A 13,594-nucleotide genomic window follows, 5' to 3' on the forward strand; every position below is an offset into this window, starting at 1 on the left:
CCATTTCAGTGCAGTAATGTGTTCATTGTAAATAAGTATTACAGTAGTTGTATTACATGTTTATTACCTTATAAATAAATAAAAAACTTTTTTATTTTAAATTCAGTGCATTAGTATTTGTAAAATAACTCTTAGTGTTCATTAAAAAATGACGATCATTCCACTTGGGGCCTGTGGAATGGTACATTAGCTTACTTGTTTTAGTTATAAATATTTGTCGTGTATTGTTTTTCTGACATGTTCCACATCCTGGAGGACCTCCTCACTACAGATCAATTGGAATGAAAGTAAATCTAATCTAAGCCCAATGGTGGGCCAATCACATGCCTCCAGAAGAGATGTCATGGCTGGTAGCAGAAAGGGTTCCCGAAGCAGGGTGGAGGGGGGGGGGGGATGTATTTCACCTGCTGCCTCCACTACTTTCACAGCAGAGCATTCTTGATGTATTTTTGCTAATATCATATCCTATGCAGAGCTGCCTCATTTGAGAATATTGTCACACTTTCTAAGGATACAGGCACATGACATCTACAATTCATCTCACATGACTGTTCAGAACAAAGGCAGTGTTTGCATCAGCCAAACAAGTCTTCAGTGGCAGAGCACATCGACAGTGAAGGACATGTTTCTTTTTGAACAGACAAAGGTACTGTTATGCATCAACGGGTTCTGAAATATAGCAAAGAGGCAGTGGAAATTTGAGTACACAATGGTCATGCCCATCTGTACAGTTGTTTCGAGCTGAACTCTGCATGGAATGTGTGTCAGCAAAAACACATCAGGAATGCTCTAATGTGAAAGATGTGGGGGTGGAGTGTGGAATAAACAAGCAGCACCAGACTCAGCATCTGGAAATGACAGCTCTGCCAATGTCCGGCAATTTATATCTTGGTACATGCCACTATGTATGTGCATATCACTACCTTATGACTTTTGTCATCTCGGGGTACAGTAACGTGAATTACGTAATACAAGCCCACACAAATAAAATAAAAAAAACCATGCTGTGGTCAGAAATAAAATAAAATATGAACAAATTCATTTCTGCACCATACCTACAATTCAAGGGGGGTGGGGGGGGGTGGGGTGGACACAATTCTGTTGCACATAATTTACCTTCAAAGCATCTTCACCAATGGCCTTTAAATATGACGACTGTGAGCAAATGCACCAGTTTGTTCACATTTGCTCAGTAACACACGAACTGGGTTGTTAATTCCTTTGAATTGGGGGTGGGGCGGGGGCAGTGAGTGAGTGAGTGAGTGAGTGAGAGAGAAGCGGTAGTCAAATACCGGTCCGACCATCCAGATTTAGTTCTATGTGGTTCCTCTAAATCACTCAAGATTGATGCCACGATGGTTTCTCTGACGTGCTTAGCCGATTTTGTTCCTCATCCTTGTTCCACCCAAGCTCGTGTTGACTTCTCCATCCATTTACGATCACAGAAAATCACACTCCACCCTGAGGCCGATATTTTGTGACCACAGACCAGATATATAGAAATTCCTATTCTTCCTGGATAACTGAGTGTACAAATGAGATGATGTTATAGCTTGTAATTTACCCCTAATAATTTTCTTTCTTTGAAATATAATAAGAACTGGCTAAGCTCCAGCTTCAAGCATTATCCTGAAAGGTATTGAACTCAAACTTGTTAATGGGAACAATTTATTGAATATTCCTGAGGAAAAATGTGAAGTTCTCATTGTGATCGCCGATTATGAAAATGAAGCTAACAATTGTCTGACGAAGAAATAATGACGTTAAAACCTGTGGGAAGCGGCTAAAAATTATCAGTGATGTGGGAAAAAAGGAAATAAAGCGAAAGTTATTAGAACTAGCCGAAATGGTTGTTTAATAGGTGAAAGGAACTGTTTGTGAACTAGAAACGGCGGATTTTATAACAGCGGTAGTTGGTTATGGTATGGAAGTGGGTTACGTATTATTGAGTATATATAGGCGGGATAAAATAGTAAAGTGGATTACGCTAAAAAGGAGAAGGTGAATACAAAGTGAAACTACTGGCAAAAACAGAAAGAGAAAATAAGACGACAGAAAAGATTTCAAAATGCAACAGTGACAATAACAAACGTAATTGTTGGGTTCAAATTAATGTACTCGTACGCCAACCTGTTCATGGGTCACTTAGAGAAAGCCTTCTTGGTTACCCAGGTCTGCCAACCCAAAGTTTGGTACAGATTTATTGATGACATCTTTATGATCTGGACTCACAGTAAAGAAGAACTCCAGAATTTCCTCTCCAACCTCAACTCCTTTGGTTCCATCAGATTCACGTGGTCCTACTCCAAAACCCACGCCACTTTCCTTGACGTTGACCTCCATCTGTCCAATGGCCAGCTTCACATGTCCGTCCACATCAAACCCACCAACAAGCAACAGTACCTCCATTATGACAGCTGCCACCCATTCCACATCAAACAGTCCCTTCCCTACAGCCTAGGTCTTCGTGGCAAACGAATCTGCTCCAGTCCGGAATCCCTGAACCATTACACCAACAACCTGACAACAGCCTTCGCATCCCGCAACTACCCTCCCGACCTGGTACAGAAGCAAATAACCAGAGCCACTTCCTCATCCCCTCAAACCCAGAATCCCCCACAGAAGAACCACAAAAGTGCCCCACTTGTGACAGGATACTTTCCGGGACTGGACCAGACTCTGAATGTGGCTCTCCAGCAGGGATACGACTTCCTCAAATCCTGCCCTGAAATGAGATCCATCCTTCATGAAATCCTCCCCACTCCACCAAGAGTGTCTTTCCGCCATCCACCTAACCTTCGTAACCTGTTAGTTCATCCCTATGAAATCCCCAAACCACCTACCCTACCCTCTGGCTCCTACCCTTGTAACCGCCCACGGTGTAAAACCTGTCCCATGCACCCTCCCACCACCACCTACTCCAGTCCTGTAACCCGGAAGGTGTACACGATCAAAGGCAGAGCCACGTGTGAAAGCACCCACGTGATTTACCAACTGACCTGCCTACACTGTGACACATTCTATGTGGGAATGACCAGCAACAAACTGTCCATTCGCATGAATGGACACAGGCAGACAGTGTTTGTTGGTAATGAGGATCACCCTGTGGCTAAACATGCCTTGGTGCACGGCCAGCACATCTTGGCACAGTGTTACACCGTCCGGGTTATCTGGATACTTCCCACTAACACCAACCTATCCGAACTACGGAGATGGGAACTTGATCTTCAATATATCCTCTCTTCCCGTTACCCACCAGGCCTCAATCTCCGCTAATTTCAAGTTGCCGCCACTCATACCTCACCCGTCATTCAACAACATCTTTGCCTCTGCACTTCCGCCTCGACTGACATCTCTGCCCAAACTCTTTGTCTTTAAATATGTCTGCTTGTGTCTGTATATGTGTGGATGGATATGTGTGTATGTGAGCGAGTGTATACCCGTTCTTTTTTCCCCACTAAGATAAGTCTTTCCACTCCCGGGATTGGAATGACTCCTTACCCTCTCCCTTAAAACTCACATCCTTTCGTCTTTCCCTCTTCTTCTCTCTTTCCTGAGGAGGCAACAGTTTATTGCGAAAGCTTGAATTTTGTGTGTATGTTTGTGTTTGTGTGTCTGTCGACCTGCCAGCACTTTCATTTGGTAAGTCACATCATCTTTGTTTTTAGATATATTTTTCCTATGTGGAATGTTTCCCTCTATTATAACCATATCATTAACAAAGATGATGTGACTTACCAAATGAAAGTGCTGGCAGGTCGACAGACACACAAACACAAACATACACACAAAATTCAAGCTTTCGCAACAAACTGTTGCCTCATCAGGAAAGAGGGAAGGAGAGGGAAAGACGAAAGGATGTGGGTTTTAAGGGAGAGGGTAAGGAGTCATTCCAATCCCGGGAGCGGAAAGACTTACCTTAGGGGGAAAAAAGGACGGGTATACACTCGCGCGCACACACACACACACACACACATATCCATCCACACATATACAGACACAAGCAGACATATTTAAAGACAAAGAGTTTGGGCAGAGATGTCAGTCGAGGCGGAAGTGCAGAGGCAAAGATGTTGTTGAATGACAGGTCAGGTATGAGTGGCGGCAACTTGAAATTAGCGGAGACTGAGGCCTGGTGGATAACGGGAAGAGAGGATATATTGAAGAGCAAGTTCCCATCTCCGGAGTTCGGATAGGTTGGTGTTAGTGGGAAGTATCCAGATAACCCGGACGGTGTAACACTGTGCCAAGATGTGCTGGCCGTGCACCAAGGCATGTTTAGCCACAGGGTGATCCTCATTACCAACAAACACTGTCTGCCTGTGTCCATTTAAATGTGTCTGCTTGTGTCTGTATATGTGTGGATGGATATGTGTGTGTGTGCGCGCGAGTGTATACCCGTCCTTTTTTCCCCCTAAGGTAAGTCTTTCCGCTCCCGGGATTGGAATGACTCCTTACCCTCTCCCTTAAAACCCACACCCTTTCGTCTTTCCCTCTCCTTCCCTCTTTCCTGATGAGGCAACAGTTTGTTGCGCGATCTTGAATTTTGTGTGTATGTTTGTGTTTGTGTGTCTGTCGACCTGCCAGCACTTTCATTTGGTAAGTCACATCATCTTTGTTTTTAGATATATTTTTCCTATGTGGAATGTTTCCCTCTATTATAACCATATCATTAACAAAGATGATGTGACTTACCAAATGAAAGTGCTGGCAGGTCGACAGACACACAAACACAAACATACACACAAAATTCAAGCTTTCGCAACAAACTGTTGCCTCATCAGGAAAGAGGGAAGGAGAGGGAAAGACGAAAGGATGTGGGTTTTAAGGGAGAGGGTAAGGAGTCATTCCAATCCCGGGAGCGGAAAGACTTACCTTAGGGGGAAAAAAGGACGGGTATACACTCGCGCGCGCGCACACACACACACACACACATATCCATCCACACATATACAGACACAAGCAGACATATTTAAAGACAAAGAGTTTGGGCAGAGATGTCAGTCGAGGCGGAAGTGCAGAGGCAAAGATGTTGTTGAATGACAGGTCAGGTATGAGTGGCGGCAACTTGAAATTAGCGGAGACTGAGGCCTGGTGGATAACGGGAAGAGAGGATATATTGAAGAGCAAGTTCCCATCTCCGGAGTTCGGATAGGTTGGTGTTAGTGGGAAGTATCCAGATAACCCGGACGGTGTAACACTGTGCCAAGATGTGCTGGCCGTGCACCAAGGCATGTTTAGCCACAGGGTGATCCTCATTACCAACAAACACTGTCTGCCTGTGTCCATTTAAATGTGTCTGCTTGTGTCTGTATATGTGTGGATGGATATGTGTGTGTGTGCGCGCGAGTGTATACCCGTCCTTTTTTCCCCCTAAGGTAAGTCTTTCCGCTCCCGGGATTGGAATGACTCCTTACCCTCTCCCTTAAAACCCACACCCTTTCGTCTTTCCCTCTCCTTCCCTCTTTCCTGATGAGGCAACAGTTTGTTGCGCGATCTTGAATTTTGTGTGTATGTTTGTGTTTGTTTGTGTGTCTATCGACGTGCCAGCGTTTTCTTTTGGTAAGTCACATCATCTTTGTTTTTAGATATATTTTTCCTACGTGGAATGTTTCCCTCTACTATACATTCCACGTGGGAAAAATATATTTAGCAGCCTTTTTGTTGTGCCTGACCGCAAATCAACATCTCCACTACATGGTGAGTTAAAAAATAAAACAGTGATTTATGTGACTGTGGACAGTTTGCATCACCAGTCCCTATCATCACAAAGTAAAACAGGAAGAAAGGTGCATGCTGAAAGACAAAAGCATACATCACATAGTCACGGATAGAATAATGACTGATGTATTGAGCATACACAAAATAATCAGGGATAGAATATTTTGTGATGTGTTGAACAAGGTAAGTCAGAAGGTGTCATTATACGAGATGGAATTGCAGTTGTCTGGGAGACATGAAAATTTAAGAGACAAAACATGAAAATGTCACAGGAAGAGGAGGACAGAAGACAGAGAAAGACAGGAAGGGTTAGCAGTACAACTGAAGATCAGAGAAACAAGTAGGGACAACATGAGATGACAGAACACTAACACCACTGAAGGGCTCTGTATGTATATAGCGGATATCACATGAACAGAATAGATGAAAGATTTTTAGTTATGTCCTGTAAAAGTAGTTATTGAAGTCTAGACCTGTATCAAACCAGTCTTCGGACTGAAGATCACAACAATAATAAAAATCTATTGAAAAATGTCAGGGATGTGGATTAAACAGCAATCAGCATACTCCTCTGGTCTGATACACTGAGCATGCTATGGAGTGGGGACACACTAAGGAAGCACAGCACAGGAGGTGGGGCGAATGAAGTGCCTATACACGGCAACCCTTGGTTTACGTTTCTTGTGCTGATACCATGATGATACTAACAAGGAGAGATTAAAGAATTTCATAATTTTGCATGATGTTTTAGAGACTTAAAAAATTGACAGCAGCAGATATAACAGCATTGTAGCATAGTGCTTAGTTTACCAGTCTGATGCACAGGAGGGTGCCGGTTTGAATCTTTTCAGGTGCTTCAAAATTTTTAGTTTTTAATTCTTTATGAAAATGTTTTGATCATTTTTTTAAAATTTTGTCCATTATAAACATTTTTCTCGAAAGACTGTAACTGTGGAAAAAATGGGTTTGTTTATAAATCATTTTCCGCCAACAGTCACAATTTTCTTTTATTTATGTTTTGTATGAAGCATTTCGGGAAATAAGTCCCATTTTCAAGTGTGTATTTCTTTGTACTATTCCATTTTTTTGATGTGTGAGCTTTGTTTTGTTGACTTTACTGCAATATATAAAAAAGGCTCCATTTTTATTTAGTTATTGGTTTTTATATGTAGTTAACGGCAAAATTTGGTGGAAGTTGTACTTACAGTTTTCTTATGATCCATTTGTGTAGTCTCACACACTTTGAACATCACTCAACATTCAATACATTAACAACCCCCCTGTAATTTTTTTAAAATTAATAATCCTTTGCCACATAATTTTAATCACTGTATTCACTTTTATGAGGGTAATTCAATTATTATCTGCAATTTAGTTTTTTTAGTACTGTCATTTTACATTGATGATGGACACTTTGCTTATTTGTCGTTATATCTTTGCAATTTTCAAGCTGCTAGGTAAGTTTCGTTATCGCTGCAGTGCGATTAATCACGGTTGTTCTGCCGTCTATTTGCACCAAAGAAGAGCAACCTTCATTGATCCGTTTTTTTGTGGTTGGAAGGCATATCACGGTCCGAAATTCATCGAAGACTTTCGGAACAGCATGGGAACAGTGTTTTGCCACAACGGAGTGTCCACAAATGGATTGAAAAATTCTGAAATGGTCGCACAAGTGTTATGCACGATGAAGGAGCTGGATGACAGTTTACTGCCACAAATGAAGAAACCATTGAGCGTTCACGTGAAATGATTCTCTAAGACAGACGATTAACTGTTGATGAAGCGGCACATCATCTGCAAATCAGTCACCGTTCTGCGTATGAAATCATCCACAACAGACTTGGGCTTCAAAAAGTTTGTGCAAGATGGGTTCCAAAACAACTCACACAGTTGTGTAAACAAACGCGCTTTGACATCTGCAAAAAAAAAAAAAAAAAAAAAAAAAAAAAAAAAAAAAAAAAAAAAAAAAAATTGGAACGCCATGGTAACGAAGGGGACAACTTCTTTTTAGACAGCATCATTACTGGTGACGAAACATGGTTCCATCATTACGAGCTGGAGAGTAAATGGCAGAGCATGGTATGGAAACATCCAAATTCACAATGCAAGAAAAAGTTCAAGACCCAACCGTCCGCAGGAAAACTGAAGTTTATCGGTTTTTTGGGACACACAAGATCCAGTACTGGAACAGTATGGGGAAAGGGGCACAACAATAAACAGTGTACATTACAGTGAGATGCTTACTGCCAGGCTAAAGCCTGCAATTCGAAGCAAACGCCGAGGATCACTGTCAAAATGTGTTGTGTTGTTGCACGACAATGCCCATCTGCATACTGCTGCCCACAATGCTGAAATGCTCCAGAAACTCAAATTTAAAGTACTGGATCATCCTCCAAATAGTCCCGATCTTGCCTCTTCTGGCTATCACTTGTTTGGGCCACTCAAACAGGCATTAACGGGTCGTCGATTCGCCTTAGACGAAGCAGTGAAAGAAGCGGTGGTGCATTCTTGGCTCGCAGCTCAACCAAAAACCTTCTTTTATGAGAGCATCAGGAAACTTGTACAACAATGGACCAAGTGCGTAGGAGACTCAAGGAGACTATGTTGAAAAATGATGCTCTTGAAAATTTCCTATCTGATTACAATAACATTTTATAACTACTTTGCGGATAATAACTGACTTACCCCCATACATGTACCCCTATTTTTTCTTCCTATAATTTTTTTATTTGGAAGTTTTGTGCAAGTGAATTTAATTGTTTTTTGTATTGTGAGATCGAAGTATTTCGCGACATCACGTATACAAAGGGGGACCCAAAAGTAACCCGAATCGTAACGCTGCACATTGTGTACTTGTAGCGGCAGTTTGCGCCGCCAGAGTTGTAGTACGAGCTCTGCTGAGTCATTCTGCCATGCGGCGTCACCCAACAGTGAGAGGTGTGGTTTCTTTAGCAGGTCTTTGAGTGTGCGTACAGTGCAGACATGACATGAGGAAATGGCTAGTTCTTACGAACAACGTGCAGCAGTGAAGTTTTTTCTCTTGCTCGGCAAGAACGCAGCAGAAACTGCTGCGACGATTCAGACAGCCCACAAAGACCATGCTCTTAGTAAAAAGCAAGTGTACGAATGGTTTTCTCGGTTTAAAAAAGGGAGAAATGGTGGTTGAAGATCAGCCTGGTTCCTGTCGACCTTCAACTGCTCGAAGCGAAGACAACATCGACAAAATCTGTGATCTCATCAGTGAAGATCGATGCAGGACAATCGACCAACTCGAGAACTTGTCCAGGTTGTCCTGGAGCTAAATTCAGCGCATCTTGACCATTGATTCGGGGATGTGAAGAGTGGCAGCAAAATTCGTGCCGAAGCTACTCACCGGAGATCAAAGGGATCGTCGCGTTCAAGCTGTCTCGAAATGAAGGACGCGTTCAAAGATGATCCATATTTTTTCAACAAAATCATTACAGGTGATGAGTCATGGTGCTATGTGTACGATCCAGAAGGTAAACAACAGCCATCACAATAGAAGTCACCTGGTTCACCTCAACCAAAAAAGCTCGACAAGTGATATCGAATGTGAAAATGATGTTGATCTGTTTTTTTGACATCAAAGGGATCGTACACTCTGAATTTGTCCCTGAAAACCAAAAAGTAAACCAACAATTCTATTTGGAGGTTATGAAACGGCTTTGCAGAAGTTCGTGGTGAAAATGTCCAGCTTTGTGGGATTCTGGCATGTGGTTCCTGCATCACGACAACGCTCCCGCACACACGGCTCTCAGCGTTCGCCAGTTTTTGGTCTCAAGGAAGACGACTCCCTTTACCCACGTGCCCTAATCACTGGATTTAGCACCCACGGACTACTTCCTCTTCCCGAGGATGAAAAGAGACTTGGGATGGAAGCGTTATGCAGATGTGGAAGACGTAAAACGCAATGTTATGAAAGTGCTAGCAGGTATCAGAGGACAAATTTAAAAGGTGCTTCGAACACTGGAATGAACGTTTGGACAAGTGTATTAATGCTAATGAAGAGTACTTTGGAGGAGATTAAGGTTGTATTTGAAAGCAATAAAGTATATGCTTTCTAGGAAGAAATTCCTGTTATTTTTGGGCCCCCCTCGGTTTTCTTAATGCGTCAATTCGGGACAAAATTCGAACTTTCGGGAATAGCCTTCATCGTCATCAGCAACTGCCTGTCTTCACTGCTGTTCTGCTGGCCTTTTATAGCCCGTGGACGGTTTATTATGGGTCGGCGATTATGTACTGCTGTCACAATGTGCAGCACCCATACTGACACCATCTGCGACAGCAGTACGCAATCGTCGACTAATCAGAAGCTGCCCACGGGCCTTAAAAGGCCACCACAGCAGCAATAAAGACAGTCAATTGCTCCTGATGATGACAATGGAGGCTATTGCCGAAAGCTCGAGATTTCTCCCCGAATTGACGCAGCAAGGAAACAGAATATTTTACATATGTTTTTTGTATTAATTTTGATTTACTTTTTTCTGTTTGATGGTCTTAAATTTTCATTCACATTATTGCATTCCTTATTTTGTGCATTTATTTATAATTCCTTGTTTTCTTTACATCTTTATCGTTGTTATTTTGTTTACAGTTTAACAGGAATCCTTGTTTTAAATGTTATGTGAATATTACAATAAAAATGTATATCTTTTACATAATTAAAAATACACTTTTAACACCACTGCACAGCCAATATAAATAGATTATTTCATCTTTTATTCTGTAACCAACAGATCATCAATCTTAAAACATTTAGATATATTACAACAGATAAATAAAAGTAATTAAAATTACACGCACAAGATTCCAAGTGGAAACTGAATGACAGGAAGAAAGATATATATATATATACACACAAAAACAAAGATGATGTGACTTACCAAAAGAAAGCGCTGGCACGTCGATAGACACACAAACAAACACAAACATACACACAAAATTCAAGATTGCGCAACAAACTGTTGCCTCATCAGGAAAGAGGGAAGGACGAAAGGATGTGGGTTTTAAGGGAGAGGGTAAGGAGTCATTCCAATCCCGGAAGTGGAAAGACTTACCTTAGGGGGGAAAAAAAGGACGGATATACACTCGTGCACACACACACATATCCATCCACACATATACAGGCACAAGCATTTAAATATGTCTGCTGGAATCCTTACCCAATCAGTTACCCCCGGAGACCATCCTTGTAACCATTGATGCCACTTCCTTATACACAAATATTCCGCACGTCCAGGGCCTCGCTGCGATGGAGCACTTCCTTTCACGCCGATCACCAGCCACCCTACCTAAAACCTCTTACCTCATTACCTTAGCCAGCTTCATCCTGACCCACAACTTCTTCACTTTTGAAGGCCAGACATACCAACAATTAAAGGGAACAGCCATGGGTACCAGGATGGCCCCCTGGTACGCCAACCTATTCATGGGTTGCTTAGAGGAAGCCGCCTTGGTTACCCAGGTCTGCCAACCCAAAGTTTGGTACAGATTTATTGATGACATCTTCATGATCTGGACTCACAGTGAAGAAGAACTCCAGAATTTCCTCTCCAACCTCAACTCCTTTGGTTCCATCACATTCACATGGTCCTACTCCAAATCCCACGCCACTTTCCTTGACGTTGACCTCCATCTGTCCAATGGCCAGCTTCACACGTCTGTCCACATCAAACCCACCAACAAGCAACAGTACCTCCATTATGACAGCTGCCACCCATTCCACATCAAACGGTCCCTTCCCTACAGCCTAGGTCTTCGTGACAAACGAATCTGCTGCAGTCCGGAATCCCTGAACCATTACACCAACAACCTGAAAACAGCCTTCGCATCCCGCAACTACCCTCCCGACCTGGTACAGAAGCAAATAACCAGAGCCACTTCCTCATCCCCTTAAACCCAGAACCTCCCACAGAAGAACCACAAAAGTGCCCCACTTGTGACAGGATACTCTCTGGGATTGAATCAGACTCTGAATGTGGCTCTCCAGCAGGGATACGACTTCCTCAAATCCTGCCCTGAAATGAGATCCATCCTTCACGAAATCCTCCCCACTCCACCAAGAGTGTCTTTCTGCCGTCCACCTAACCTTCGTAACCTCTTAGTTCATCCCTATGAAATCCCCAAACCACCTTCCCTACCCTCTGGCTCATACCCTTGTAACTGCCCCCGGTGTAAAACCTGTTCCATGCACCCTCCCACCACCACCTACTCCAGTCCTGTAACCCGGCAGGTGTACACGATCAAAGGCAGAGCCATGTGTGAAAGCACCCACGTGATTTACCAACTGACCTGCCTACACTGTGAAGCTTTCTATGTGGGAATGACCAGCAACAAACTGTCCATTCGCATGAATGGACACAGGCAGACAGTGTTTGTTGGTAATGAGGATCACCCTGTGGCTAAACATGCCTTGGTGCACGGCCAGCACATCTTGGCACAGTGTTACACCGTCCGGGTTATCTGGATACTTCCCACTAACACCAACCTGTCAGAACTCCGGAGATGGGAACTTGCCCTTCAGTATATCCTCTCTTCTTGTTACCCACCAGGCCTCAACCTCCGCTAATTTCAATTTGCCGCCGCTCATACCTCACCTGTCTTTCAACAACATCTTTGCCTCTGTACTTCTGCCTCGACTGACATCTCTGACGAATCTCTTTGCCTTTAGAAATGTCTGCTTGTGTTTGTGTATATGTGGTTGGATATGGGTGTGTGTGCACGCGCGCGAGTGTATACCTGTCCGTTTTTCCCCCTATGGTGAGTCTTTCCGCTCCCGGGATTAGAATGACTCCTTACCCTCTCCCTTAAAACCCACATCCTTTCGTCTTTCCCTCTTCTTCCCTCTTTCCTGATGAAGCAACCGTCGGTTGCGAAAGCTAGAATTTTGTGTGTATGATTGTGTTTGTTTGTGTGTCTATCGACCTGCCAGCGCTTTCGTATGGTAAGTCACATCATCTTTGTTTTTACACACACACACACACACACACACACACACACACACACACACACACACACACCAATTAATCAAATAAAAGTAATAATACATCATTTTGACAACTATTAAAAATATAAAATTTTGAAGCACCTCATAAGATCTGAACCCACAACATTCTGTGTGTCCAGGCTTATATGATACCCACACACTACAACATCCTTATATGTACTGTTACCAAATTTAATATTCTAGAACAGCACAAAAAATGATGAAATTTTTTTCCGTTGATTACAAGCAAATGAGGGCCCACCTACATCACCGTGTGGATGGTTTCAAGAAGTTAATCCTGACCCTGGGGACCTCTCTTGTAAGATACATAACAATTGATAAAACAAATCCTGCTTTAATGTTCAAGATAAAGAAGTAATTTATCATTTCAATGCTCCATTCATCAGTGAGATTAAAAAGGGACATATAAAATGTGAGAAATTTTATGATGATTATTAAAAATTAGGTATTAGATACATTAGGTAATACATATGGGGATTTTCTTGTTCATCATGGAAGGAGGAGTGGGTGATGCTTTTAACTGGAGCAGTTTAGCTGTGATGTATATATCTGACTGCTGATGCCAGGGTACATTAGAGATAAGAAGTGTAATTAGAAACTGGATGTAGCTTGAGCACAATTTTGTATGAACCAGTTATAGTGCATATCATGAAATTGATCATTAATGTACCATGTGGCAATTAATGAATACGACTGAGACTGTATTATGAAATTATGATCTACCTTTGTTTTTTATGTAGTAGTTCACACAGTTTGCCACAGTCACTTGACAGCAAATCTTACATGTGCTGGCAACTAAATAAAATGTCATTAAGTAGCTCCATCTAAGCTCCTCATTTTAGATAG

General features: G+C 42.4%; 1 protein-coding gene across 3 annotated transcripts in view; it reads right to left on the reverse strand.

Annotated features, from left to right (window-relative positions):
- Positions 1–13,594, reverse strand: part of LOC126253341 (DNA topoisomerase 2-alpha-like) — a 183,945-nt gene that overhangs the window by 44,112 nt on the left and 126,239 nt on the right. The window lies entirely within an intron of this gene.

This window comes from Schistocerca nitens, chromosome 4 (genome assembly GCF_023898315.1).
Source record: "Schistocerca nitens isolate TAMUIC-IGC-003100 chromosome 4, iqSchNite1.1, whole genome shotgun sequence".
Lineage (NCBI taxonomy): Eukaryota > Metazoa > Arthropoda > Insecta > Orthoptera > Acrididae > Schistocerca > Schistocerca nitens.